The 27,953-nt window shown below is 41.9% G+C and overlaps 1 protein-coding gene across 1 annotated transcript in view; it reads left to right on the forward strand.

The window, feature by feature from the left end:
* Positions 1 to 27,953, forward strand: part of PDZRN4 (PDZ domain containing ring finger 4) — an 825,447-nt gene that overhangs the window by 426,595 nt on the left and 370,899 nt on the right. The window lies entirely within an intron of this gene.

Raw genomic sequence — 27,953 nt, forward strand, 5'->3', positions numbered from 1 at the left:
ACAGCTTACAGAAATTATTTATAATGGAAAAAAATCATGTTATTTTTTTCTCCTTTACTAGTATAATATTTTCAATGATGTCTGTTTATATGCGCCATGGCTGGTATAAGGGGTGTGGCTAATGTGGGTGTGGGTATAATAGGGGTGGGGCCATATGTGGTGACCCCTCCCATAATGAGTACCGGCACCTTTTTTTTTTTTTTTTACAAAAAAAGCACTGATCAGAGCCCTCAGGCATGAAAATGTCTCAGAACTGGGACTAAAAGTGTTGAAGTTTATAGAAGACGAATATAAACTGTATTACAGCAGCAGCAGCAGAATGAGCTGCTATTGACAGTTGCTTCAGTTTCCACAATAAAGATATTCTGCTGTTTGGAACACCATTCATGGGTCTGGGAAATTTTATGTAGAATTGTGCCTTGTTTTGGAATTTGGACTGCTTTGGGTCCTGTGTTGATCTGTGTTAGCAGAGTACAGAAGAAAATGATTTATATTACTTTTGCTAGTATTTTTACTGCTTATAGAATATGGCTTTCTTGGGGGGGGGGGGGAGGTCAAGGTGACTGTGGCATGGCAAGAGATTGGAAGGCTGGGAGCTGGGATGGAGGAGATTATTTGTGGCGAGGATGGGCGGGGATGGGCTACATTCCCACGGGGACGGACGGGGATGGGTTAGATTCAGGCAGGGACAGGTTGGATTTCTGTCCCCAAGCAACTTTCTAATGCCAATAGAAGGCAGGGAAGAATCTCAACCCTGTTGTTTTGTTTTTCAAAGAATTTTAGTGACCCCTGATGCAGGTGGTTGTATCCGCCGAAACACGGCCTGTGTTGGGTAGGGTTACCAATTTTTGCCCTCATAAAAAGAGGACACTTGCCCTGCCCCTTTCACATACCCCTGCCACGCCCTTTCACGCACTCGCCCCGCCCCTGACACATATTCCCCTCCCCCGGTCACCCCCTCCTCCCCATCACCTTCCCTCCCCGTCATCTCCACTGTCCCCCATCACCTCCCCTCCCCTTACTCTAGTATCCCTGGTGGTCTAGAGGTACCTCTTCGGGGCAGGAAAGAGCCCCCTCTTTCCTGCCCGGAGCGCTGCTGCCAGCTCAGCTGCCCTGCATCCTGTGAGTCCGGCTCTCGGTGTTTCAAATGGCCGTCGAGAGTTGAAGTCTTGCGAGGCTGCTTCAACTCTCGGCGGCCATTTTGAAACGCCGAGAGCCGGACTTACAGTATGCAGGGCAGCTAGTAGCAGCGCTCCGGGCAGGAAAGAGGGGGCTCTTTCCTGCCCCAAAGACAAAGAGGTACCTCTAGACCACCAGGGATAGTAGAGTAAGGGGAGAGGAGTCCCACCCCCGCCAGCCAGCCGGTTTGTCCAGAAATCCGGACAAATGGGCAGGCTGGCCAAATCCGTCCAGACGGCCGGACATGTCCTCAAAAAGAGGACATGTCCGGGTAAATCCAGACGTATGGTAACCCTTGTGTCGGGTCAAGTGTATCTGGTGCCTACAATAAAAATATCCTAAGCAATATTTCCTGTGTTGGCTGGTCCTTGTGTCAGCTTCTACTTCACTTTGGTTTGACTGTCTTCTCCATAGAGGTTCCTTCCCTGTTTGTTGCTGCTTTGTTGTTTTGAACTGTGCCTACATCTAGGCCCTTGAAGAGGTGGCTGTCTTCCTTCTATTTATAAAATTCACACCAGGTTTTCCAAAGGCAAGGAGAGAATCAGAAGCTAGAATGGAGAACAGAGGTAGACTGTCAGTGATCTGGGCCCCCCAGGCAGTAAGGGTCATGGACTCCTGACCACCCTTCAAAGGTGATTAAATTAGATGGAGGCTAGGGGAAGGTGCCCTTTCCCCCATTACTGTGAGCCATTGGACACTGTCCTATTGTTCCAGTATCCAGTCTGCTCCTTGTAGAGAGCCTCTTGTGTAACTGAAGTTGTCTCCAGTGGGGAGGGGAAGAGCTACATATGTTATTGTGAAATGGGGTAGAGTGTGGACTAGATTAGCCTGTGCTACCTGATATACAGCTGTCTGGCAACCTATGTAAAAGCAACAGATGAGATTTCATGGCTTGATGCCTCCATTTTCTTTGATATGATTAATTGATTAACTGGAGGGTTTTTTTTTTTTTTTAGCATTCTGGACCTAATTTTTTTAAAGACATGGAGAAATATGCTTATTTCTTATTCCACACATAGGCCCATATTTTAGAAGTCCTATGTAGCATTTACATGTGTATATCTTATGAACACGTAACTACCAATTTCAAAAAGCCATTATTTACATGGGGATATCCACACTACTATGGGCCCTGCTGCAGATAACTTGAGCTAAGCTTTAGTAAAAGACCCCCAGAATGTCTTGTATGTTAGTGGGTAATTGGAAGGAGGGGATAGTAAAATTGATTCAGTGAGGAACAGCGCTGCTAGTTTAAATTAAATTTGCAGAAAATTATTAAAAATCACAAATAAAATGAGGAGGTTTGAGTAAAACGTCACGAACTCCATGCAACCTGTGTGGCATGTTGACAAGAAGAGGTCTAACCTTTAGCAATGGTTGCTTGGTGAAAGCTTTCTTTCTCCTGGTTTAATCAGTTGTGTTGTGATGCAGAACACACATTCCCTATGGGCCCAAAGATGTCAGATCTATTAATTTATTTTATATGGATTAACATTGTCTTGGTTAATAACACAATGTCCAGGCACGGGCAAGGCTCCCTAATGGGAAGCATATTGACCTGTAGCAATTCATTCTCTTGTTAAGGCTTTGGAATCATCCTCCTGAAGTGAACTTCATATAGGACAGTTAGAAGTATAAAATGTTCCCTTCATTTGCCAGGCAGAATTCCCAGATCTGCCATTAGAAGGGTACAGGGTAAGACACAGAGAGCTGTTTTAAAGATGAATTCTGAGTAAAGAGTGGTTCTTTTTTTTTTATATATTAAGCTCCGTCAAACAGCATGGTTGCTATGACAACTCTAGCTAGATAACTCATTTGGGAATATACTTGTAGAACCCAGCACTCTATCACCTGTCATTCAATAATTTCATGTTCATAATAACTAGGAAATCAATGGCTATCCTCCGAGACAGTTTGTTGAAAGGGCAGGCGTGCTGTTGGCTTCACAGAGTTTAGATTTGTGTCTGTTTGCTCTGATACCAGTGCCAGTTTGGGAGTGCACGAACATGTTTGTTTGGAATGGAGCAAAGATTACATGCACATTCATTTTCACAGCTTAGTCATAACTGTTTTGCTAACAAACATAAAACAGATTCAATGTGGCACGCAGGGTAAGGAAGCCAGGTGTTACAGAGTAATGCCTTTAGTTTTTTATAAACCATCATAGTTTTACAGTTTAGATTGTTTTAGTTAGAAACGGGACAGGAAGAGGGAATAAATGCATCAGTATGTGAGAAAATTTGCATCAGCAGAGGAGGAAATTATGGGGGAGATTCTATAAATGGCGCCTAAAAAACCAGCGCTGAAATCAGTGCCGACTAAGCGTATTCTATAATTGGCACCTAGATTTAAGTGCCGATTATAGAATAAGCTTAGTTGATATCTCGGCACCTAAAACTGTGCGCATCCATTTACACCAATGAAAACGTGGCGTAAATCCCAGTGCGTAGATTTATGTTCACTGGGTCATATTCTATAACTCTGCATGTAAATTTCAGAATGCCCACAAAATGCCCATTTCCCCTACCATAACCATGCCTGTTTATGTGTGTACATGTTTGAAGTTTGGCGCACTTCGTGACAGAATATGTTTCGTGAGATGTGCTTGTAAATTCTAATCAGTGCCAATTAGTGCTCATAATTGCTTGTTAAGTGCTGTTATCAGCACTCATTAGCTTGTTAAGTTATGTGCATTGTTATAGAATCCGTGCCAATTTCGGTGCGGATCTCTAGGCGCACTATATAGAATCTGGGGTTATATGGGTATGCCTCAACACACACATCCAGTTTTTTGTAACATTTATTATTGTGAAGCTTCTTTGATAAAGGCATCAAACAAATAAATGCAAATATTCTAGGCAAGGTGTACGAGCTAGACTATTCTCATTGGATATTAAATAAGAATAACAGCGGTACTCCTTTTACCAGCAGAGAAATGGGGGTTTTATTGTAAATATTTCTGAGCATGGAAAGAAAAAAAAATATTAAAAATGAACTAAGAGGTGAATATTCAGCCAGCAGTGGTGAGCGCTTTGCTGACCATCACCCGCGTTTTTCCCTGCATATTCAATGCTGGCCACGTTTGTGCTTTTGACATTGAATATCCAGTTTATACAATGCTGGCTAACACATGACCAGATAAGTCGATATTCAAAACTTAACCGGTCATCAGTCACTGCATAAAGACAGGAATTTGTTTACTGCAATTCCATTTATTTATTAGGATTTATTTACCGCCTTTTTGAAAGAATTCCCTCAAGGCAGGATACAGTTATGTGGTTACCCTGGTCGGTTATGTGCTGGATATTGGCACTTAACCAGCCAAGTGCCGACTCCCCCAGAAAACCCCCAAAATAGCTGGCTTTCACTTACCCCCAAATTCTATATATGGCACCTTAAGTTGTGCGTGCAAATTTCGCCACATGGCCAAATTGCGCGCACAACATAATTGATTAACAAGCCAATCTGCACCGATAATTGATATTTAACAACCAATTAACTACACTAATTGGCTTTAATTAGAATTTGCATGCACAACTTTCTAGGCATATTCTATAACACTGTGCACTCTAACATGTGCAGTCAAAAAGAGGGCATGGCCATGGGCGTGGAATGGGTGGGTTGTGGGCATTTCATAAAACTATGTGCACTATTATGGAATACACTTAATCTGTGCCTAACTTAGGTGCAGGTATTTAGGCCTGGTTTTAGGTGGCATAAATGGGTGCGCCTACATTTTAGTCACACGAAGGGCTCATGAGCATATTCTATAAACTATTTGTAACTTTAAGCGTAGTTTATAGAATCACACTAACTGTGTGGTTTTTTGGCATCAATTTGGCCCTTAGGATTAACTGCTGATTTTCAGTACGATAACCAGTTAAGTACCACCAAAAATTAGCAGATAGCCCTGAACAAGCGATTTAACCAGTCGGTGGCTGTATCTGGCCAGTTAAATTGTTTTGAATATCGACCACTAAATGCTTTACCCCCTCTTGTCTTCTTCCATAAAGTGCTTTATAAGACCAGTCAGGTTACCAGCTCATCCTCCATCCCAAATGGTTCTCAGTAGGTGGCAAAATTTTTGCAGGCAGGTTCCACTTGGAATGGGCTGTCATTTGCAACAACATGAGAAATGTTAATGCAAGGTTAGAGTTTGCAGCAGCCATTTTGTATCTGTAGCCACATTGAGCAGGAGTGAGCTCCTGCCCTTTGTAGCCAAGGTCACCATAGATTTTAAAGGTAGTCATGGGAGGGCCTACAGAGGGTGTGCATTTAGGGGGTCCATGTTGGGCAGAATAATGCTCTGGGGAAGGGGGAATCAGAATGGGGGGAAGGGGAACCTGACCAGATACCCTTATGTAGGTCCCAGCTAATATTCAGCTGGGATCTGCATAGGTGCCTTAAGAGAGTTCTCAGCTGAATATCGGCCAGGAAATCCAGTCAGACCTGGATATTGAATGCTGGTACCTGACATTGCCCGGCATTGAATATCTGGGTCTAATTGAGCTGGTGATGGTCAGCACATTTAAAAAAAAACTCTGCCACCAGCTAAATATTTATTTATTTATTTGTTACATTTGTATCCCACATTTTCCCACCTATTTGCAGGCTCAATGTGGCTTACATGGTACTGTAAAGGCGTTTGCCCAGTCCGGTAAAGAACAAATACAGTGTGATGTGTGGTAGGACCTGATATTATACTTTCATAATTTGTGGGAGAGAGGTTGGATCCAGATGTAGAACCCCTACCATACATTGCCTTAACATATCAGTAGCAGAAATTATAGAATAATTGGGTGCAAATTATTACTACAAAATTGATTTTCAATTCTTTCAAGTTTAACCTCCAAGAAATTATTCCCTACAATATCTGTTTTTCATGATGGTCATTTGTAAGTCCTCTATAAACAGCAATATCATACTCCAAAGCAGTTTCCTCTAAGAAATGGCAGAGCTGGGAAAGGAAATGAGATAAAGTTGCCTCAGTCTTTACCATATGTCTCTACAGTTGTAAATTCATTACCTCTCAAGCCATTGATATCGGAGATTGACTCACATTAGCTAAATACTCTGAGAAGGGCACTGGTTTCAATAACAATTTCACAAGTGCATTCACTTGCCCCCTCACAGTTGGTAATATGGAACAATTATTCAGTGATGATGATGTTACTGTTGTTTGTTGCCATTACTTCTGGGGGATCTAATGGTGATAACAGTCTTTCCTCAGAAATACCTACTTCATCTCTGCTCTGTATAACACCCTGCAGAGCCACATTTTCCTGTATACAACTGAACTCAAGAGGAGCAGAGCAAAGCACAGCACTAACTGAGGTAATGAGCGAGAATCAGGACTAAAGAATGCAGCTTCTGCACTATATTCTCCAAGTCCCATTCCTTGTCTCATGGGAGCAACAGATGTCAAAGTGATTCAAGAAGACTTAGAAGTGTCCATTGACCCATATACCCTGGTGTAGCTTGAGCTTTTTCTTTTCTTTTCCCCATTTCCACAGTAAAGAGAAAAAAATGTACAGAACCTCAGAAGTGGGACAGAAATTACCAAGAAGAACTCAAGATCTTCCAAGAGGTGAAACATGCTCCAGATAGGACTCTGATGGCTTCTTCCTTCCAACCACTCTGTAGAGATGGGCTGTCGTTTTCAGTGACACGGGATATGTTAACGACATTTCCCATGTCTTTGCATGTCATTAAAACCTGAAAATAATTTGCTGACTATGATGAGTTTTGAAAGAGAGTGCACTGGAAAAAAAGGTGAACTCTTTCTGAAGCAGTGCATGCTCTTCTCCCAATAGTTCACACTCAGACTTTGCTCCTGAGATGAAAAAATGGTCAATGATCGAAATAAACATTCCTAAAAATGACATGAAAAATCCCTACCACTCTGCATCACTTCCGCTTTCTTGGGGGGGGGGGGGGGGGGGGGGTAAGGCTCATAAACAAAATCTCTCGTTTTGAAAGTGTCTCCCCTTTACTAATCAAATTACATTAGCTTCTCATCAACGTGAGAATCACCTTCAAATTATGTACCTTTATCTTTCAAATTCTAAATGGCAGAGCTCCAGACTTTATGGTACCATTAATAAGCTTGCTTCAAAGAAACATTAATTATGAGGCAAGAAACTATCTCCGACTACTGTCCACTCAGCAGACCTTACTTACCTAGGAACCAATTGGTGGAACTCCTTACCACCCAAAATAAGAAATCTACAGGAATATACTAGATTCCGCAAAATCCTCAAATCGTTCCTATTCAAACAAACCCTCACAAAGAACAGCCATATCTCAAACAACCAATTATTACTTGAATTGGTTATTACTCTCATTAACCTTCTCTTTGCGTCATGTACAATTTCTCATTCGTAATAGATTTTCTAAATGTTAAACATCCATAGCTATCCCAGTATGTTTATGATACTGTATTGTAAAATTGGATTCTTAAAACAAATTACTTTCTTATGCATTATTCTTTGTTATGTATTCTATACTGTTTATTGTAAGCACCATTGAACTCAAACTTGTTTGGGATAATGTAGGATATAAATGTCACAAAATAAATAAAATGTTATCTGCTCTGTAAGGGGAGGCTCTGCCATGGTGTACTATGCCATCTAACTGACTCTGTAGCTCTGGATAGCTCTTCCAACTCTGATTTATTTTTATATTTTTCTGGTTTACCCCACTTAGAGCTGTTTTTTTTTTTTTTAATCTATAAACTAATTTCTTCCATTTTCCTGGTGAGAGTGTACTGCTGGCTAGCATTTAGAGCATCATTGCATCACAACCAAGGAATGAAATAACCTAGTCATCCCAGGGAAATATTCACTATTGACCTTTGTGAGCTCTTTTGTAGGTTCTAGATTTTTGCATGTTTTATGGCTGTATATAGTGTACAGCCTTCTGCTTGTGGCACCCCAGAGAAAGGATTTTAAGGAGCTATTTGCTATAATTAAGGGCATGATTCAGCCAAGATTTACTACCACTCTTAACCATGAGACATATCCTTAGTGAATCAGGCCTTTAGGAAATATGTTAAAATGGCCTTTCACTGAAATGAAAACTACAACCGAATGCAAAGATCAGCGTGATTCTTCCAGGAACTGATATCATACAATAAGATGATGTTATCCACTGATGTGAGCTGAAAGAAACATACTGCCCTCTCCCTCCCCTGCCAAGTTTGCATTTAAAAGTGATAACTAGCTATTAAATTAAGCGTTATAATTTATTAATCAGGCAACAACCGTGAAAGTGACCTAAAGGTTAAGTTTTGTAAACTGCGTGCTGCCAGTTGCCCATTCAAAACTGCTTTTCAAAAAATAAAATTGTCTTTTCATCAGTCTTGTTTTCGAGTGAACAATATCAGAATGCGTATAGACTAAATAGCACTCAAAAAATAGGCTAGAATAGGGCAGACATTTTATATATTCAGTCGACTGCTAAGCTTGGGATGTTAACTGATGATCATATTCTGTGTTCAGCATGGTCTTGACCATAAAATAAGTATTCTGATCATAAAACGATGAACGAACAATGACTATGCAAAGTGATCGTATGACATTAGCATTAACAATGGAAAGGTCACCTATCCTCTCTTGAACTCTACCCTTGGGTCAGGCTTACAATTGGGGTCATTGCTTTATACACCTCAGACTATAGGATCCCAGCTTTAGAATCTCAATGTCACTTCTTCAAGTGGAATAAACTGTGTTTACATGCTTTCTAGAACCAACTTGATTGTCCTAAAGATGGTAGAGTTGCTCGATTTATTTCATGGATATTTTTACCATGCTAAGCAACAGCGCTTCTGCTGAGCTGATCAGTCAGGATGATTCATAGCATATTTAGTTTACTATATATGGTTTAGTTGATTTAACAGCTTTATTGGCCGCATTTCATGGGAACAACAAAGTGGTTTACAAATAAAAATAGAACAAGTATACATAGAACATAGGGATGCTATGCAGAGAACATGAGTAAGCAAAGTGGACTTGGGAAGCAGAGGTGAGAGATGAAAAAGGCAAAAAATAAAAGGATACGGAGGACACGGCCTGGAGACAAATTCCTTCACCAAACCAAATGCTACACATTGTCAATGACCCGGGGGAGACTTCTTTTACGGTTAGATACAGAATCAGGAAATTTAAGACCTCATGGAGTTAAAACTGTGATAGTTCAAGAGATGAGCTAGTCTGTCAGTCCTTTGTTTGGTAAAGGAACTGTATTGTTTATTTTTATTTGTAGCATTTGTACCCCACTCTTTCCCACTCGATAGCAGGTTCAGTGCGGCTTACAATGTATGGGTACAAAGTATCACAGAGATAATACAATGTATGGGTAGAAAGTGTCATAGAGGTCACACAATGTGTGGTTACAAAGTATCACAGAGATAACACAATGTATGGATACAAAGTATCACAGAGAATAACACAATTGTATAGAGAAGAACAAGAGGAAGAGATGTGGGGGGACGGATTGAGGTATGTTAATGGTGTGGATTAGGTTCATAAATTAAGTTGGGTTGTTTGGATAGGCTTGTTTGAAGAGGTATGTTTTCAGCAGCTTTCGGAAGGGTAGATGTTCGTTGGTTGTTCAGATGTATCTTGGTATGGCGTTCCAGAGTTGGCAGCCTATAACGGAGAAGTTGGATGCATAGTAGGTTTTGTATTTGAGACCTTTGCAATTGGGAAGGTGAAGATTGAGATATGTTCGAGAAAATTTGGACCTGTTCCTGGCTGGAAGGTCGATTAGGTTGGTCATGTAATTTGAAGTGTACCAAACACTTTTCCAATAGCCACAAAAATCGCACATATTGGCACTAGTCTTTCCAGTCTACTGTAAGCCACTTTGAGCCTGCATTCTGTGGGAAAAGGTGGGGTAAAAATATGATAAATAAATAAATAAATAAACCTATAGCTATTTTGTGAAAGACATATAGGCATCCATCCAGCCAATATTCAGCCCACAGAGGCAGGCTGGCTAAGTCCCATGATCATCATTGAGCCCGGATATTCAATACCAGGCCATTTCTGGTGACCGCCATTGAATATCCATTTTTCTTTTTTTGGCTGGTTTAAACTTAACTGGCTAAGTCAATATTCTGTGCTGGTTGGTTAAGTTCATAGCGGCCAAAAATAGGCCTGCTATTTGGGCAGCCCAATTTGGCACCCAAACTTAGCTGGTAATGTGCTGAATATTTGTGGCTAACTGGTTATATTGTGTGATATAGCTGGTTAGCAGCTATCCCTCAGATTCTATATAGTGTGCCTAGAGATCTGCGCCAAAATCTAACCTTATTCTATAACAATGCATGTAACTTAATTGGTTTAACGAGCTAATCAGTTCTGATAACATCTCTTAACAAGCAATAATTGGCAATAATTAGAATTTATGCGCACAAAACTCACTAAGCAAATTCTGTAACGCAGTGCACCTAACTTCAAATTTGTGCAGGCAGAAGGGCGTGGTTATGGGTGGGGAAATGGGCATTCCAAAATTTTCATGTATAGTTATAGAATATGAACTAGTGCGCCTAAATCTACGTGCTAGAATTCATGCCACATTTTTGTTGGTATAAATGGGAACACACAGTTTTAAGCGCTGAGATATCAACTAATACTGTGCCTAAATCTAGGTGCCGCTTATAGAATACACTTAGCATTGATTTCCGCGCTGATTTTTTAGGTGCCATATATAGAATCTCCATCTGTGTTCTAATATTCACTTTTGGCCATCATCATTGTCTCTGTTATTCCATTCATTTGGCATGATATTTCTCATGTTGCTTCATGTTGTTTTAAATCTAAAACAGCAAGGGAAAAGTCAGTTTATATTTATTACACACATATATCATCAATAGTGCACACTTTTACAGGGTACAATATTTGAGCAATAGAATGTAATATTAATGACATTGCCTTCCCCTGAAATGACCTGTAAAACTTAACAACTTGACTATATTTGCACACCCCTAATACCCAGCATCATTTCCCTATTCTTATTCTCTTACCAACCATCTACTAGCATGCTTAGCTTCCAAATTAAGGAAAAACAATTAAAAAAAAAAAAAGAAACTACAAAATGACACATCTTACAGCCAGTGTGAGATATCTAGTCTCCCCTGGTGGCACATTGATGAATCTCTTTTTGGTCAGGTATATCAGTAAAACCTATCCTGGTAGATATAAAATAGCATTGATCAGATTGACTTCTACCACAGGGAGAAAGAGAAAATAAAATCAATTTAACCAGCGGTACAGCTTTTCAAGGGTGTTGCGTATGGCTCAGCAAAGCATAGATGTGGCTGCTTGAGGAACTAAACCCTTCAAAAATCACAGAAGGAATTGTACAACTGAATGATAACATTCTGAATCAAATGAATGACATATGGCAGGTTGGCTTTGCAAGATGTTCCTGCTGGCAATAATGTATTGACGTTTGCAGATTAGTTTATGGCTGAAAAGTGTGTCTGTCATATGTGGACAGTGTTTAACCGTAAGAAACGGTTCTGTATTTTCCTAGAAATCAATTTCTTTTTTTTTTTTTATTTCAGAAGCTTTGGACTTAATGATGGGGGAATGGGGGGAAGGGAGAGGGGGAGAGAGAAACCATGGTTTACGATTACAGATTTAACAACCAGTAGTTTGGTTATGGCTATCAGCTGTACAAGAGCTGATTTATGGTGTAAAGTACTTGCCACGTGTGTCACATTTTACTGTCTGTTCATTTGTTTTGATAATCAAAGATCTCGACAGGTTTGTCTCTATTGAAGGATTTATCGTAAGGATTTTCTTATCATTGCTGGAAGCAGATACCTTTTAATTCCAGTGTCCTTTACATAAACTGAATGAAAATGAAACCGATTCAGCTTGCTGGGTAAACAAATAAAAGTCATTTCAGGCACATATAGTCCACGTCTTCTTTCCTACCCATATAGCAGTGGTTGTGGCCAAGGGAGATTAACTACTCTTCTAATAGTTCACGCAATTTGCAGCCTTGAATTAGGTCTGACAGATATTGGATGCTGAAAATGTGACTTTGAAAGTTTACATGTGTGCTTTGAATGGGTGCAGATGCATTGCAGTGGCGTAGCTATGTGGGGCCTGGAGGGCCTGGGCCCCCGTAGATTTGGCCCTGGACCCCCCTGCCACCGACGTACAACGTGCAGGACGTCAGAAACAGAAGGAAGCCTTTTGTGAGAAGAAGAGCACCTCGGCTGGCAGGGGTTGGGGTCCCCCGCCAGCAAAGGTAGGCGACGGTGGGTTGGCGGTGGGAGGGGGGGTCGAGAGTGTCGGCGGTGGGAGGGAGGCAAATTCAGCAATGGCGGGGGGGGGGGGGGGTCGGCGGCACCAGGGGGGAGGAATAAAATGTGCCCCCTCACCTCAGGCTCTGGACCCTCCTCCCGCTGAAGTCTGGCTACGCCCCTGATGCATTGTACCACAAAAAAACAAACAAACAAAAAAAACCCTATTCCCTTCTAGTGAACACTAGGGATGGGTATCCAGAAAGTTTTTGTTTCCTTTTTGTGTTTTTTTTTCTTGTGGAAATGAATGTCATTAAGAATGTGCATTGTGCATGCATATGCATGCGCATTCTATCAGAAAAGAACAGGCATTGGGCCAGATTCTGTAAATGGCGTCTAAAATCTACACACGTCTCATTAACATGCCTAGTGCTATGGTATACGGCGCTCCTAAAGTTAAATGTGGTGTATAGCATTGCGCATAGGACTGGGGAATGCACCTATATTTAGGTGTGGTCATTTATGCCACTGAAAACCGTGCTTAAATATAGGTTCATTCCCCCAAATTCTATAACAACGCGGAGAGCACACACTATGTGCCAGATTCTGTAGAGATCTTCCAAAGTTGGGTGCACAATTTTGGGTGTGGATCACAGATCCACATGTAAACTAATCGACTAAATACATTTACATTTCAGTAATTATATATTGCTTAGACCTAAGCAATTTACAGTTTCATTTTACAGGTACTGGGTCTGTCCCTAGTGGGATCACAATCTAAGTAGTGCATTGTACTATTGTTGTATCTGGGGCAACGGAGAGTTAAGTTACATGCCCAGGATCACACGGAGCTGCAGAGGGAATTATACCTGCTTCCCCAGGATTTCAACCCACTCAGTGGCGTAGCTAGGGGGGGTGCCGGGGAGAAAAATGTGTGCTGGTGCCAGCGGAAGTCCGCTCTCATGCCGCTTTTGCTCCCCCCGCGCCGTCAACCTGGCTCCGCTTCTGAACCCACTGCCAACCATCAGGCAGCAGCGGGAACTGAACCCAGTTCTCCAGGTCCACAACCTGCTGCACTAACCATTAGGCCACTCCTCCACTCCTAAATAGGTGATCACAATCAATTATTGGCGTTAACAAGTGCTAATTGGCAGTCATTAGTAGTTATGTACTGATCTGCCCTAGACCACTATTCTATAACCTTCGTACCTAACTTGTCTTGCATGCAACTCCAAAAGGGGCATGACCAGGGGAGGGGCATGGGCAAGTCAGGGACGTTTCCCGGAATTTAGGCATGCAATTACAGAATACTTGAATTTCCGTTCCTAACTGACAGTTGTTGGGCACAAGCATTTACATCAGCCTTTGGCATTAGTGCTGGCACCCAAAGTTAGGTGCAAAATTGCACACTAAGGGCCCTTTTACTAAGCCAAGGCAAAAAGAGGCCTTCGGCAGTTCGAGCGCATCTTTTGGGTGCACGCCAGACCAGTTTTTGCCGCTTCCTGGAAAAAGGGCCTTTTTTAAGGGGCTGGAAAATGGGCGTGCAGCAAAATACAAACCAGCGTGCATCCATTTTCGGCCTGAGACCTTACTGCCAACCATTGACTTAGTAGTAAGGTCTCATGTGCTACCCGGGTGGTAGGCAATGCAGCACGAATCCACTGCCGTTTAATGCCAGAAAAGTGCCATGAGGTAGGAAATAGAACATATTTTCTACTGTGTGTTTTCGATGTGTGCCAAATTCAGAATTACCACCCAGGACACACGATAGCCAGGCGGTAATGCCAATTTGGAGCTCACTGGACACGTGTAGGCCCTTACGTGCCTTTGTAAAAGGGCCTCAAGCTAGTATTCTATAGACCGTTCTGTTTGGATGTAGCCTTTCTAGAATACTAGATTAGCGTGGATCATCTTTGTGTGGAACAGTGCCTAAGTCCCAGGGGTCAATCATAAATTTAAGCATGTCCATTTGCACCAATGAAAATGTAGTTCAAATACCCCTGCCTAAATTTACGCTCGAACCCACTTATTGTGTAATTGCGCATGTAATCCAAAACCATGCCCACAATCCACACCGAACTGCCCATGACCCTCCCAATTCTGCATCCCCTTTTCTGGGACACATGTAAAACTTAGAGCGTATGTAATCCTAATGGATTCCAATTAGCATCAATAGCTGTTTGTTAAAAAGCCAATTATTGGCACATTATTCAATTAAATTGCATGTGAAAAGTGGGCATGCGCCCAAATGTGCGCATTCAATTTTTGATGACTTTTATAGAATTAGGAGCATAGGGCTAGATTCTATATAAGGCACCAGAAAAAATATGCCTAGGTGTATTGATAAAGTACACATATTTTATTGAATAGGCTTAAATTTCCATGTAGTATATAGAATATGCCAAGTGCCTTTCCACATGACCAAATTTAGTCACGACAAAAAAACAGCACCACGGGCCTTTAAAAATGGAACACAGTTCTTTAATGAACGAGCCTCGACAAAAAGGCCCGACATAGGCCGTGTTTCGGTGATTAGCACTTGCGTCAGGGGTCACAGTGATGACGTGGAAAACTTGGGGAATAGCTCAAATATATTCCTCTACAATATATTATTCCTTACCCCACGTCTCATATAGTAAAAACTACAACGCAACAAGGCACTTTCACTTTCTGTACATCACTGTGACCCCTGACGCAGGTGCTAGTCACCGAAGCACGGCCCGTGTCGGGTCTTTTTGTCGAGGCTCATTCATTAAAGAACTGTGTTCCATTTTTAAAGGCCCATGGTGCTGTTTTTTTGTTTGGACTTTAGTTTGTACTTCGTTCCCTCTCTTTTGTTATATCCAAATTTAGTCATGGCCATTTATGCCATATTTTACTTGGCATAAATCCCAATGCCGAGTGTGTTCTAAACAATGCACATGAATTTTATAAATGCTTATGCCCCACCCATGGCCATTTCCCCTTTTCAACTGTGCAACTTACAATTTAAGCGTACCACTTAGTGAGTTGTGCGCGTAAATCTTAATGCCAATTAGTGCTGACAATTGCTTGTTAACATCCAATTAACAGCACTGATTAGCTAGTTTACCAATTAAGTTATGTGCATTGTTACAGAATATGCTTCCATTTCCACATGGAAATTAAGGCACCGTACATAGAATCCCAGGGATAATGCATATTCTTATCTGTAAGCAACATTCATTTGAAATGACTTCCCATCCCCACTGATTGCACACATACCCATTTTTTAAAATGCCTTTTTTTTTTTTTTACAGAATGTGGGGTAAAGTGGGAGTAATTTGGAATTCAAGCATGCCTTGTAATTTGTATGTGTGCATTTGTATCTAATTTAGAAATAATTAGAAATTCAGCTACTGAAAGGGTTTGGCATTGTGTGATATTGGCATTGATGCTGTTACATGAGATTGTGTTGTATTCTGTGTGTAAATTTTTCCAGATATAAGTAGAAGATGCTTTCACTGTTAAGCACAAATATTATATTCTGCACTCTGTGCATCAGCTTGGAGCTTAGGTCTCCTGTGAATGACTGGAAGCACATAGAAATTGATTTTGTTTTACTTTTATTGGTATTTCTGCATCCTGTTAAGAATTCAATAGTTTTTAGAAAGAAACCCTTTTGTTTTGCTTTTCTCTCCTATTCTATTGAGACTGGAAAAAGTGTCGTTGCCATAGGCCTAAGCTATCTTCCACTGATGGAGCCAACCTGATTCTAATATGGCTGACCTCTGGTCATCATTTGACCTCCTTCAACTTTTTCATGGTCTGCAGAGGTCTATTGGAGTCACTTCCAGGATTATTCCTGCTGCTGTTGTGGCTATATCCCATCAGATGATATTTTGGCTGACTATGATCCAGCTCTAAGGAGGGGGGATATACCTGCAGCTCTAAACCTTTTGTTTAGTTTCCATAAGACTTTTCATTTTGTTGTTATTGTTTTTTCATTCTATGAGCAATGCCAAAAGCAGTGTATGGTTTTTGGAAAGAGTATATACTCTAAGCAAAGATTGTTTGCTCTTTCCGAAGCATGTGCACTATTTCAAACTGAGGGAAAAACAAATAAATTTAGGAGGGGGGGTCCTGATGTGTGGCCCATAATCAACATGGGACATGTCATTTTCCCATGTTGTTGTAAACAAATGCTCTCCTTGAGGAACTTTAAACAAGAAGTTAAAACCTGGCTATTCAAGCAAGCATTCGACTTAAAATGAACTGGTAGTTTAATGCTACCCATCTGCCCACCACATCTTTTCCCTTACCTTTCCTCCCTCCCCCTCCCCTTCCTTACCCATCTTTGTCCTTATTCCTTCCTCACCTGCCCATGGTACATATGTGGATCTTGATTGATTATATTCTTTTTCCTATTATAAGTCGTAGTTCTTTTCACTGTGTTATCAACAGTTGGGAAAGGTGGTATAACAAGCCTCAATAAACATAAGAACATAAGAATAGCCATACTGGGTCCGACCAATGGTCCATCCAACCCAGTATCCTTCTTCCAGCTTTGGCTATTCCAGGTCACAAGTACCTGGCAGAAACCCAATTAGTAGCACCATTTCATTATACCAATCCCAGGGCAAGCAGTGGCTTCCCCCACGTCCATCTCAATAACAGACTATGGACTTTTCCTTCAGGAACTTCTCCAAACCTTTTTTTAAACCCAGATATGCTAACCGCCATTACCACATCCTCTGGCAACAAGTTCCAGAGCTTAACTATTCTTTGCGTGAAAAAATATTTTCTCCTATTTGTTTTAAAAGTACTTCCATGTAACTTCATTGACTGTCTCCTGGTGTTTTTGAATGACTGAAAAGTCAATTCACCTTCTCCACAACACTCAGGATTTTGTAGACCTCCGCCATATCCCCCTCAGCCATGCCAGCCCAAAGAAATAGCATGGCAGCTGCAAGAAGAGGTTGCAGGGGAGGTGGGTGAAGTTTGGAGGGGGGTAAAGGGTTGTTTCCCTCTTGGCTCAGCTACTAATCCCTGGCTTTCCATTCTGATCCCCAGCACAGTTCTAACTTTTGGGTGTGTGATCTGTGTGGCTGTGCAGGGCACTATGAATAATGGAGGTATTGCTATAGCAGTGTGCCACCCCTGTATCTTTCCAAGTCATGTGGGCCAGGGAAAGAGGGAGTGGGGAGCTAATGGACCTGAGAAGAGAATGGAGGAGAAATAAGGGGATGGTTGGTAAAAGGAGAGAGAAAGAGGAATGGTGTACTGGTGTCACCACTAATAAAGGAGGGTGCATTGTCTCAAAGCTGCTATCATCAAATGAGATCTCAGTTTCTATATTTATGTATTTATTTATTTGCTGCATTTGTACCCCACATTTTCCCACCTATTTGCAGGCTCAATGTGGCTTACTTTATGTTGCAAAAGCATTTGCAGAAGACACTAGAATCAGTGCTAGCTTAGCTCCCCAAGCCAACCACTTACTCTGTGACTGATAGAGCTTTGGCAGGTGGGCTGGCACACAGTGGGTTGATACGAATGCATATCTTTGGGTTCACTGATTTCCTACGTAGCATGTGATCTTTGGGATTTTCGGTCTGAGGGCAGGAAGCACCACATGCAAATGTGGCCCTAGGGGCTGTGGAGCAACTGATTGCTGAGCTGACAAGGCTTGTGCATGCAGATGGTGGAATAGCTCATAGGGCCTTTCTGGGTGTGGAACTGCTATTATATTTCAGTTTGTGAGTTCTAGATATGAATGGTATTTGGGGCGCTCTGGGAAGGGAGAGTAGGAATGTGATCCTTGCCAAGAAGGGTGGGGGTAACAGAATTGAAATGTGAGATGAATCTGCTTAGGAGTTATGAGGAATGGGTGAGCCTAGCCTACAGGGGAAGAGCACTGACCAAGGTGGAGTGAGAGGGAACCTAATGGGGGGGAGAAGAATTAACAGGGGGCAATGCAGGTCAGGGCAAGAGGAAGACGGGAGCAGAGAAGTATAGAATAGGGGAGTGGAATCAGTACAGGGGATGGGGTACTAAGCACCCAACCCCAAAACAAAAAAAAAACAACTATGCATTAGGAGAAAAAAATGAGCAAAAAACAAAAGAAAAAGACAAGAGGAAGAAGATGACATTAAGGCGGGGAGGGACTGAGAACGAAGTGGGGATGGTACGAGAGAAAAGGAAGTGTGTGGTATGCACAGGTTAGATAGGGAAGAGGGTTTATTGAGGACTGGCTGGGAGAGGGAGAATGTGGGTTATATAGATGGGCTAAGGTGGACCAGAAGGCATAGTACAGTGAAACCTCGGTTTTTGTCAATAATCCGTCCGAAAACAATCGGCGAAATTCGAAACCGATGAAAACCGAGGCAATTAACGAGGACGCCCAAAATCTGGAGAAGGACATCCATCTTCCGATACAAATTGGGAGATGGACGTTCTTCTTTTTCGATGAAATCCGAGGCAACCGACGAAAACCGAGACAAATTTCTAGTCGAAAAAATCAACGAAATCTGAAACCGACGAAAACCGAGGTTTCACTGTATAAGCATGTTGTAGATGGGCTGGGAGTAGGATGGTACTGTGGTGATAAATTGGGGTTGGGTAGGAGGAGACACCGGTGGGACTTGCAGTACTTTCCCTAACATTTCTTATACTCACAAGTCTTCCCTTGTGTACACCACCTGCTGTGCTCTACATTTAAAGACAGTCTGGTCAGTTGTGTTCACAACCCACCAAACATTTATTTCTTTTGTATGGACTTGGTCATTTGTGCCAAATTGAGCACCCCCAATCATTTTGAAAAGTTGGCTCGTATGGCTGAGGAGGGGATACACTAGGCCACCAGGACATTGAAGTGCTTTGATGGAAATGAAAGCAAAATCTTAGTGCACACATAAATAATCATAAATTCTCTTTATTTGGAATTATGATGATTAGTCAATTCCTGGAATTAAAATTGTGGTTAATTAGAGCATGTGTAGTAACAAGTGCCTACCAACAACCTATTCTGTTACAATTTACATGCTCATTAGGATGAAGTACTTCATCCCACTCAGGGTACCTGCATTATTTATGGTACAAAGGAACTAATTAACCTCCTTTTTTCATATTCTTTTATATGTTGCATCATAAAAATAAATATGTAATTTTTTCATGAGCCACTGTCTTGGTTCCATTCACCTATGAAAATGATAAGCTTATTGTTCTAAAAAATACATTAAAAAGAAGGTATTTTGTGGTTCCGAAGTCTTGGAGAAGATATTTAGCCTATGGTGGTTAATGGTTTCTAAGCCACAGGCTGAATTAACCCTGAATATTCAGTGCCAGGCCTTGTCCAGGTGTAGCCATTGAATATCCAGGTACACACAGGCACTAGCTGATATTCAGACTAGAGAATGACATGGGGATGGGAACGGGGACAGAGCCTGTGGGAATGGGGCGGGTATAGGGAGAGAGCCCACGGGGACAGGCACAAACTTTGACCCCATGTCATTATCTATTTTCAAGGCTGTTAATGAATTGGACAGTTGAGTGATGCCGACGACGATGTTTTGATTTTTTAGAAAAACAAACAACAGTACTGGCCACAACTGGCAAAATTTGCTCCGGGGATCCTGTGCATTTCTGTTACCAAACACATCTTCTAAAAAGATATTTTCTGTTGAAGGAAGGACTGTGGAAGACAGGAGAGCTAGACTGAATCCTGAGATTGTGGATGACTTATTATTCATTCTCAGATTAAAAAATCCTAGCAGTGCTTAGTAGGGCACATTTCTCCCCCACTAGGGCATTCAGAGTGGGTTGTATTTTGTATGCCCTGGACATTTTAACAGGGTGGATTAGGGTTCCTAGGGGTAGTAGAAGTCATCTATTTTGGGGATTGGAAGGGTAGAGGGTGTGGGGGTGTTATTATAGTTGCTGCTTGTTGTTGTTATTGTTTTCTATTTTGATTTATAAACAACAGTTGCACAGACTATTGTTCCTTTTTATATTAAAAAAAAGATTTAAATATAAAATCATAAGTGTTTGAGGCTTCTGCAGATGAGGACAGAGCTGCAGGGATGGGGCGGGATGGAGACAGGGCCTGAGAGGATGGGGCATGGATGGAGACAGAACCTGCGGGGACGGGGAGGGATGGAGACAGAGGTTTCAAGGTTTAATAGGGATTTACTGTGCCGTCCATTATAAATGTCTCTGAGTGGCTTGCAAACTAACAAATATAGGGGAAAGAGGAGAGACAAGACAGAAATAGGAAAGGGATGAACTATAATATCAATAGAAAAGATAGAGAAAGGAAAGAGGAGGGGTAATGGTCCTTAGGACCTATCTAATCGATTAGAGTCACCAACCGTACAAGCCATACCCCAAAAATCTAGGAATAGGCATCCAAAAAAAGAAAAGTTTTCAGGTCTGATTTAAATTGCAGAAGTGATGTGTGAAAACGAAGGAACTGGGGCAATCTATTCCATTGCTCTGGGCTTTGCACTGAAAAAAATGTTCTTCCTGGTATGTTTTTTCTGGTACATTTGTACCCCGCACTTTCCCACTCATGGCAGGCTCAATGCGGCTTACATGGGGCAATGGAGGGTTAAGTGACTTGCCCAGAGTCACAAGGAGCTGCCTGTGCCTGAAGTGGGAATCGAACTCAGTTCCTCAGTTCCCCAGGACCAAAGTCCACCACCCTAACCACTAGGCCACTCCCAAAACGAAGGTACGATAAGGTTATTGTGAAAAGACAAGCAGAGAGTTTGGAAAGCAGAAAAGGAATCAACAAATGAGAAAAGTATAGTGGCTCACCTGAAAGATGGATTTTAAACACTAACAATGTGACCTTATAAATTATATCATGCGTTAGCGGAAGCCAGTGTGCTTCCTTAAAAACGAGGGTGACATGATCATATTTCTTTTTCCCTGTAATCAGTTTAATAGCAGTGTTCTGAACTATCTGTAGGCATTGGATGTCAGTGGATCTGAGGCCTTGGTATAGTGAATTACAATAATCAAGTTTGCTGATGACAAAAGAATGAATGAAAATATTTACAGCAGATTAATCTGGAAGAGTCCAAATAGAGTGAATTTGCAGTAAACTAAAAAAGCAGCTCTTAACAACCACAGAGAGTTGTTGTTGAAAGTTAGGGAACTATACAAAAATGATTCCCAAAATCTTTGTGGCTGTTTTTTGGGGTAATAAGCAGCAGAGCCAAGAATAATAGGTTGACTGAGAGTAATACCAGTGGTATTTGTAAAAAAGGGTATTTATATAAAAAGAGCACAATCAGATTTTACCGGATTAAGGATCAATTTATTGTCCCGGAGCCAATCAATCAACTGCCGCAGATCAGAGTTAATATTAGATAATGATTGAGTATCATTTGGATCCACGATACGCAGTAGTTGAATATCATCCGCATGAACTAAGCAGTGAAACCCAAGGAGTGAGCTAGGGTTAAAAGCGGTGCCAAAAAAATGTGAAACATCATACGTGACAATATAGAACCCTGTGGTACTCCAGAAGGAAGAGAAAATGGGGCTGACATACTATCTCAAAAACAAACTTCATATGATCGGCCAGAAAGAAATGATGTAAATCTGTCCAAAGCCTATGGAACAAATTCTAAATGCAAATGCTTCCACTCAATACAAAACTACAATAGTAATGAGGGAAAAGCCTCAAAGAGCTCCCAGATCAAATATCCACCTGTCGGAGCTAGAACAGACCAACTAGTCTTCTCTCTTCATCATTTTTATGAAAAAAAACGTGTTAATTTCTAGAACATACTCAATGTATAATGCAATACACTTAGCTTATTGCTTGACGTTCAATATTACTGCTGCTTCATGCTGCGCTGTTCCCTGCTTAGTTACCCTGAGCCGATGTTGGCCAGCGTTTCGCTGCTTCTTCAGGGTCTCAGGTAATTACTTCAGATGCTGCTCTCCCCAGGCTCTCTAGCTCCCATGGGAACAGCGCAGCATGAAGCAGCAGTAATATTGAACGCCAAGCAATAAGCTAAGTGTATTGCATTATACATTGAGTGTGTTCTAGAAATTAACACGTTTTTTTCATAAAAATGATGAAGAGAAGACTAGTTGGTCTGTTCTAGCTCCGACAGATGGATATTTGATCTGGGAGCTCTTTGAGGCTTTCCCCCCATTACTATTGTAGTTTTGTATTGAGTGGAAGCATTTGTATTTAGAATTTGTTCCTATCTCCACACCACCAAGCATATTTGCAAAGCCTATGGAAGCCATGGAGTCCTATATGATAAAGTCTATGGAAAAGTAGTCAACTAAATCAAATGCTGAGGTGAGGTCTAGTGATAGGAGCCCGCAGGACACAGGAGAGCTAGACTGAATCCTGAGATTGTTGATGATTTATTATTCATCCAGAGATTAAAAAATCATAACAGGGATGGAGTGGAGGACAGGGACAAACTTTGTCCCTGTGACATTCTGTAATTCAGACTAGTGCCCAGTTAGCTCAGTGTATACAGTAGAGCAGCCTTTTTGCTGTCCTAACTTCGGATCCCTTAACGCAATGTTAGTGTGGGAAAACAGGCTACAGCAAAATGTGTTGTGGTACTTAGCTTGTTTACACATGCTAGGCATGCGTTAATTATTTTTTAAATTATTTTTGTAGTGGAAGGATGCTACGGGTGGGGAATAGGTGTTCCTGCACTATTTGGCTAGCATGTTAACCCTTGGATTCTATATAAGGGGAAATGGGACTTGATATATCGCCTTTCTGAGGTTTTTGCAACTGCATTCAAAGCGGTTCACATATATTCAGGTACTTATTTTGTACCTGGGGCAATGGAGGGTTAAGTGACTTGCCCAGAGTCACAAGGAGCTGCAGTGGGAATCGAACTCAGTTCCCCAGGATCAAAGTCCACTGCACTAACCACTAGGCTACTCCCCCACATGGTGAGTTGTGCATGTTAAATTGGCATCACTAATTAGCAATAATTGGAATTTACACATGCTTCTTTTTAGGCCTATTCTAAAAAGAGGTGCACGTAAATTCTAATGCAAGCAGCTGAAAAAAGGAGTGTGGCCATGGAAGGAGTGTGGGAGTGTCATGGGAATTACTCAAATTTGTATGCGTGTGGTTATGGAATTCAGGGGAACATGTCTACATTTAGGTGTAGGTATTTACACCAGGCTTTTAGTGGTGTAAATAGCCACACCTAAGTGTAGGCATATTCCCCAGCCCTATGCGCTATTCTATAAACCACAGTTTATAGAATAGCGCTAAGCACTTTTTTTGGATGCATCTATATTTTAGACGCCATTTACAGAATCTGGCCCTAACTGGTTAACACAGACTTAATGCATGAGCACTTAGCACCTCCTAAACATTAGCAAATGTACTGCAAAATAAATAAATAAATGGAAAGCTCTAAAAGAGCTGTAGTAAATCTGGGCTTGGGTTTAGCACATGGGAAAGTTCTGCATTAGAAATTGTTAAGCCCACCTTTCAGTGCATTTTAATAAAAGGGCCCCTTTAACCCCTTACTTCGGCAGCTAGTGGCTTGAATATCACCACTGACCAGTTCAGTTCTGACTGCACAGGTTCCACCCCAGACTGTCCAGGCACTAACCAGACAGTGCATCGGTGGTCACAGGCAATATTCAGTGACACCTTTTAATAAGCTGCGCTAAAAAGTGGCCAGTGCTGCGAATAGTATATGGGTTTCCCACATACTCCGGTCACTCTTTAGCATGGACTTTTTAAAAATTATTTTTTAATGGCCACACACTAATTTCCATATTAGCACATGGCCATTACCTCCAGGAGCCCTTACCACAACCTATTTAGAAGGTGGTAAGGGCTCTCGCACTAGTCCACACCAGGGGCATAGCCAGACCTCGCAGTGGGAGGGGGCCAGAGCCTGAAGTCAGGGGGCACATTTTAGTCTGCTGCCCCCCACCCCCGCTGCCTCGCACTGCTTTACATGCTCAGTTTCACTTAAATGAGCGTGCAGGACGTGAGGAGGAGGAGAGAGCAGGGCAGGCAATGCAGCGGCGCCGGAGACTGGCGCTGGACAAGACTTCAGCTGGCAGGGGTTGGGGACCCCTGACAGCAAAACCAGGGGCCTGGAGGAAATTGGGGGGCCCAGGCCCCCATGGCCCCAAGTAGCTACTCCACTGATCCACACTAATTGGGTAGTGCAGGTTAATGTCCCCATGCTACCTGATTAGCACAGGCACACCTACTCTCTGCCCCAGACACACCCCCCATGCTGGAAAATAAAAAAATATTTTCCAGCACGGGATTAACATGCGCTAAGTGGAAATTTACCACGGGATGCCTCAGCAGGTCCCGCAGTTGTGCTTTTTTAGCATGTAATAAGCCTACTTGCAGCTTAGTAAAAGGACCCCTAACTCCTCAAGAGTGATCACACTAGAGGACACTCAAGGAACTTCCATGGAAATACTTTTAAAACAAATAGGAGGAAATATTTTTTCACTCAACAAATAGTTGAGCTCTGGAACTTATTGCCAGAGAATGTAATGACAGCAGTTAGCGTATCTGAGTTTTAAAAAGATTTGGACAAGTTCCTGGAGTGCATACATGGAAGGCACGCTGATACCGGGTTACGCTGGAATTCAATAATGTAATCTGGCCACCCTGATTCCATTATAGAAGAGGATCTCAAGTTTCTGGAGGAAAAGTCCATAGTCTGTTATTGAGACAGACATAGGGAAACCACTGCTTACCCTGGGATTGATAGCATGGAATGTTGCTACTATTTGGGTTTCTGCCAGGTACTTGTGACCTGGATTGGCCACCATTGGATACTAGGCTAGATGGATCATTGATCTGACCCAGTATGACTATTCTTATGTTATTAAGCCTCGGGCCTTAGCTTTTGGGGACATTTTTTTTTAATTTTCCCTGTAAATGCGCGATATCATACCATCATACTGATTATGTCTCTTATGATTCTCTACATTTGGATAAATTTGTTTGACAACATAAACGATGATAAAAATTTACCACATAGGAGATTTTCTTATTATGGTGGTTAGGTAGTTTTTATACCTAAACTGATTTCCTTTGTTTTTATTTTTGTTTTGCTTTCTACTGGTAATATGAGTTTTTTAAAATTATGTTTTTGATTTATTTGTATGAAAATAATGCTTAATTGTCCCCATTTTTCTAATTTTTGTTTGAAAATGTATATTTCAAAATCCTTAAGCTAAAAAAAAAGATACAGTAGCCTTTTAATTGATAAGATCAGTGTAACACATCTTTAATTGGTGTCATTAGCCCAATGTTCTTCAACGTATATCACATATTTCTCCATCTTCATCAAGGTTCACAAAGGGTCAGATCTGGAAAGCAAAAAAAAAAAAAAAAACCTCAATCTTCTTTGAAGGACAAATTTGGCACCTAGAGAAAGCAGTGATATATTACAATGGCATTGAGTAGATGAAGCAGTAGCCAAGTGAGTGAATCAAATAGAGGATTTTGTATGGGCAGCATGAGGTGCATCATTGAAAGCACTGCCATCCAATGTCAGCATGCAAACACACCAATCAAGCTTCTAAAAACCCAGGGGGGGTCTTTTACAAAGCTGCGCTAGCATTTTTAGCGCGTGCTAAAAATTAGAGTGCGCTAACTATGTAGATGCCCATAATATTCCTATGAGCGTCTACACACAGTTAGCACATGCTAATTTTTAGCGCACCCTAAAAACGCTAGCTCACCTTGTAAAAGGGACCCCTGTGAGATGTGATATACCAATTCACCTAGACTCCCGGTACCCTGCTTGGTCCTTTTACCAAGCCGCACTAAAAAAAAGTGGCCGGCGCTGGTATCAGTAAAATGGCAGCCTCGCCATATATTTTTTGTAATGGACACATGCTAATTTCAAGGAGTAGCCTAGTGGTTAGTGCAGTGGACTTTGATCCTGGGGAACTGAGTTTGATTCCCACTGCAGCTCCTTGTGACTCTGGGCAAGTCACTTAATCCTCCATTACCCCTGGAACAAAATAAGTACCTGAATATATGTAAACCACTTTGAATGTAGTTGCAAAAACCTCAGAAAGGCGGTATATCAAGTCCCATTTCCATTTCCCTGTTTGAGATTCAACATGGAATGTTGCTGTTGCTACTATTTGAGATTCTACATGGAATGTTGAGATTCTGTTGCTACTATTTGAGATTCTACATGGAATGTTGCTATTCCACTAGCAACATTCCATGTAGAAGCCTGCCCTTGCAGATCAGCAATGCGGCATTCCATGAAGAAGCCTGCCCTTGCAGATCAGCAACGCGGCCACATTGCTGATCTGCAAGGGCAGGCTTCTACATGGAATGTTGCTAGTGGATGGGGTAGCCTAGTGGTTAGTGCAGTGGACTCTGATCCTGGGGCAACTGGGTTCAATTCCAACTGCAGCTCCTTGTGACTCTGGGCAAGTCACTTAACCCTCCATTGCCCCTGGTACAAAATAAGTACCTGAATATATGTAAACTGCTTTGAATGTAGTTGCAAAAAACCTCAGAAAGGCGGTATATCAAGTCCCATTTCCCTTTCCCCATTAGCACATGGCCATTACTGTGGGAGCCCTTACTGCCACCCATTTAGGAAGTGGTAAGGGCTCGCATGGTAATCGGCTAGCATGTTGTAATGTGCCAGTGCTACCTGATTATCGCAGGCACGCCTATTCTCCTCTCTGCCCAGGGGCATGCCTCCCATGCTGGAATTTAAAAAATATTTCCATCACTGGATTAGCACATGCTGAGCGGGAAATTACCGTGGGACACCTCAGCATGTCCCGTAGTACTGCCCTTTTAGCATGCGGTAGGCCCGCATTAGGCCTACCGTGCCTTAGTAAAGGGCCCCTAGGTGACCACTGGCCAATTTTATTTTGTTGGTAGGCAACACAGAATTCAGATGAGTAACTTTTAAATCTGTTCTGTGTGAAGGTAGGATTCACTGTTATACCATACTCGATTTCCTTCAGGAGGTCACAATAAGGGAAAAGAGCTTCACTCAAAGTTCAGTTATACTCTGTGGATGGGGAAGAGGTGTTTTTCCACTCCTTTTGCTTGATTTGCAGCCTGGTGTTCATAACAGTCTCTGAGAGGAATGCTGCACAGCGTGCTGGTTTGATGACAAGAATATCCACCGCCAAGCTGGTAGGTTTAGTGTGCTGTAATCCTGTTAAGTACTTGTACAATGCTGTAACAGCTGGTGCAGGATCCAATCAGCAGGTCCATGGAATATGTTGGGACTTGGGCTCTGCCCAGACAATGAGCTGGGTCATTGTACAGGAGACCTAAGTACCCCTCAGACAGCTGGCACAGTAACCAAACACTAGCCTGTCTTGAGAGCAGGATACATTTAATAACATTAATTTTCTTCTTGAGCAGACGGTAAAGTAACTAAAGCCAGGTTGATTGGACTAAGCGGGGATTTTTACCTAATCTTCTTCTGGAAAGCAGGTGCATTGGCAGTGATTTCATGCTTTAGAAAGTTGTGTATAAAATAAACCTTTGTTGCTGTGGGTGCTTTATTGGAGGAGGTGA

This window comes from Microcaecilia unicolor, chromosome 10 (assembly GCF_901765095.1).
Source record: "Microcaecilia unicolor chromosome 10, aMicUni1.1, whole genome shotgun sequence".
NCBI lineage: Eukaryota > Metazoa > Chordata > Amphibia > Gymnophiona > Siphonopidae > Microcaecilia > Microcaecilia unicolor.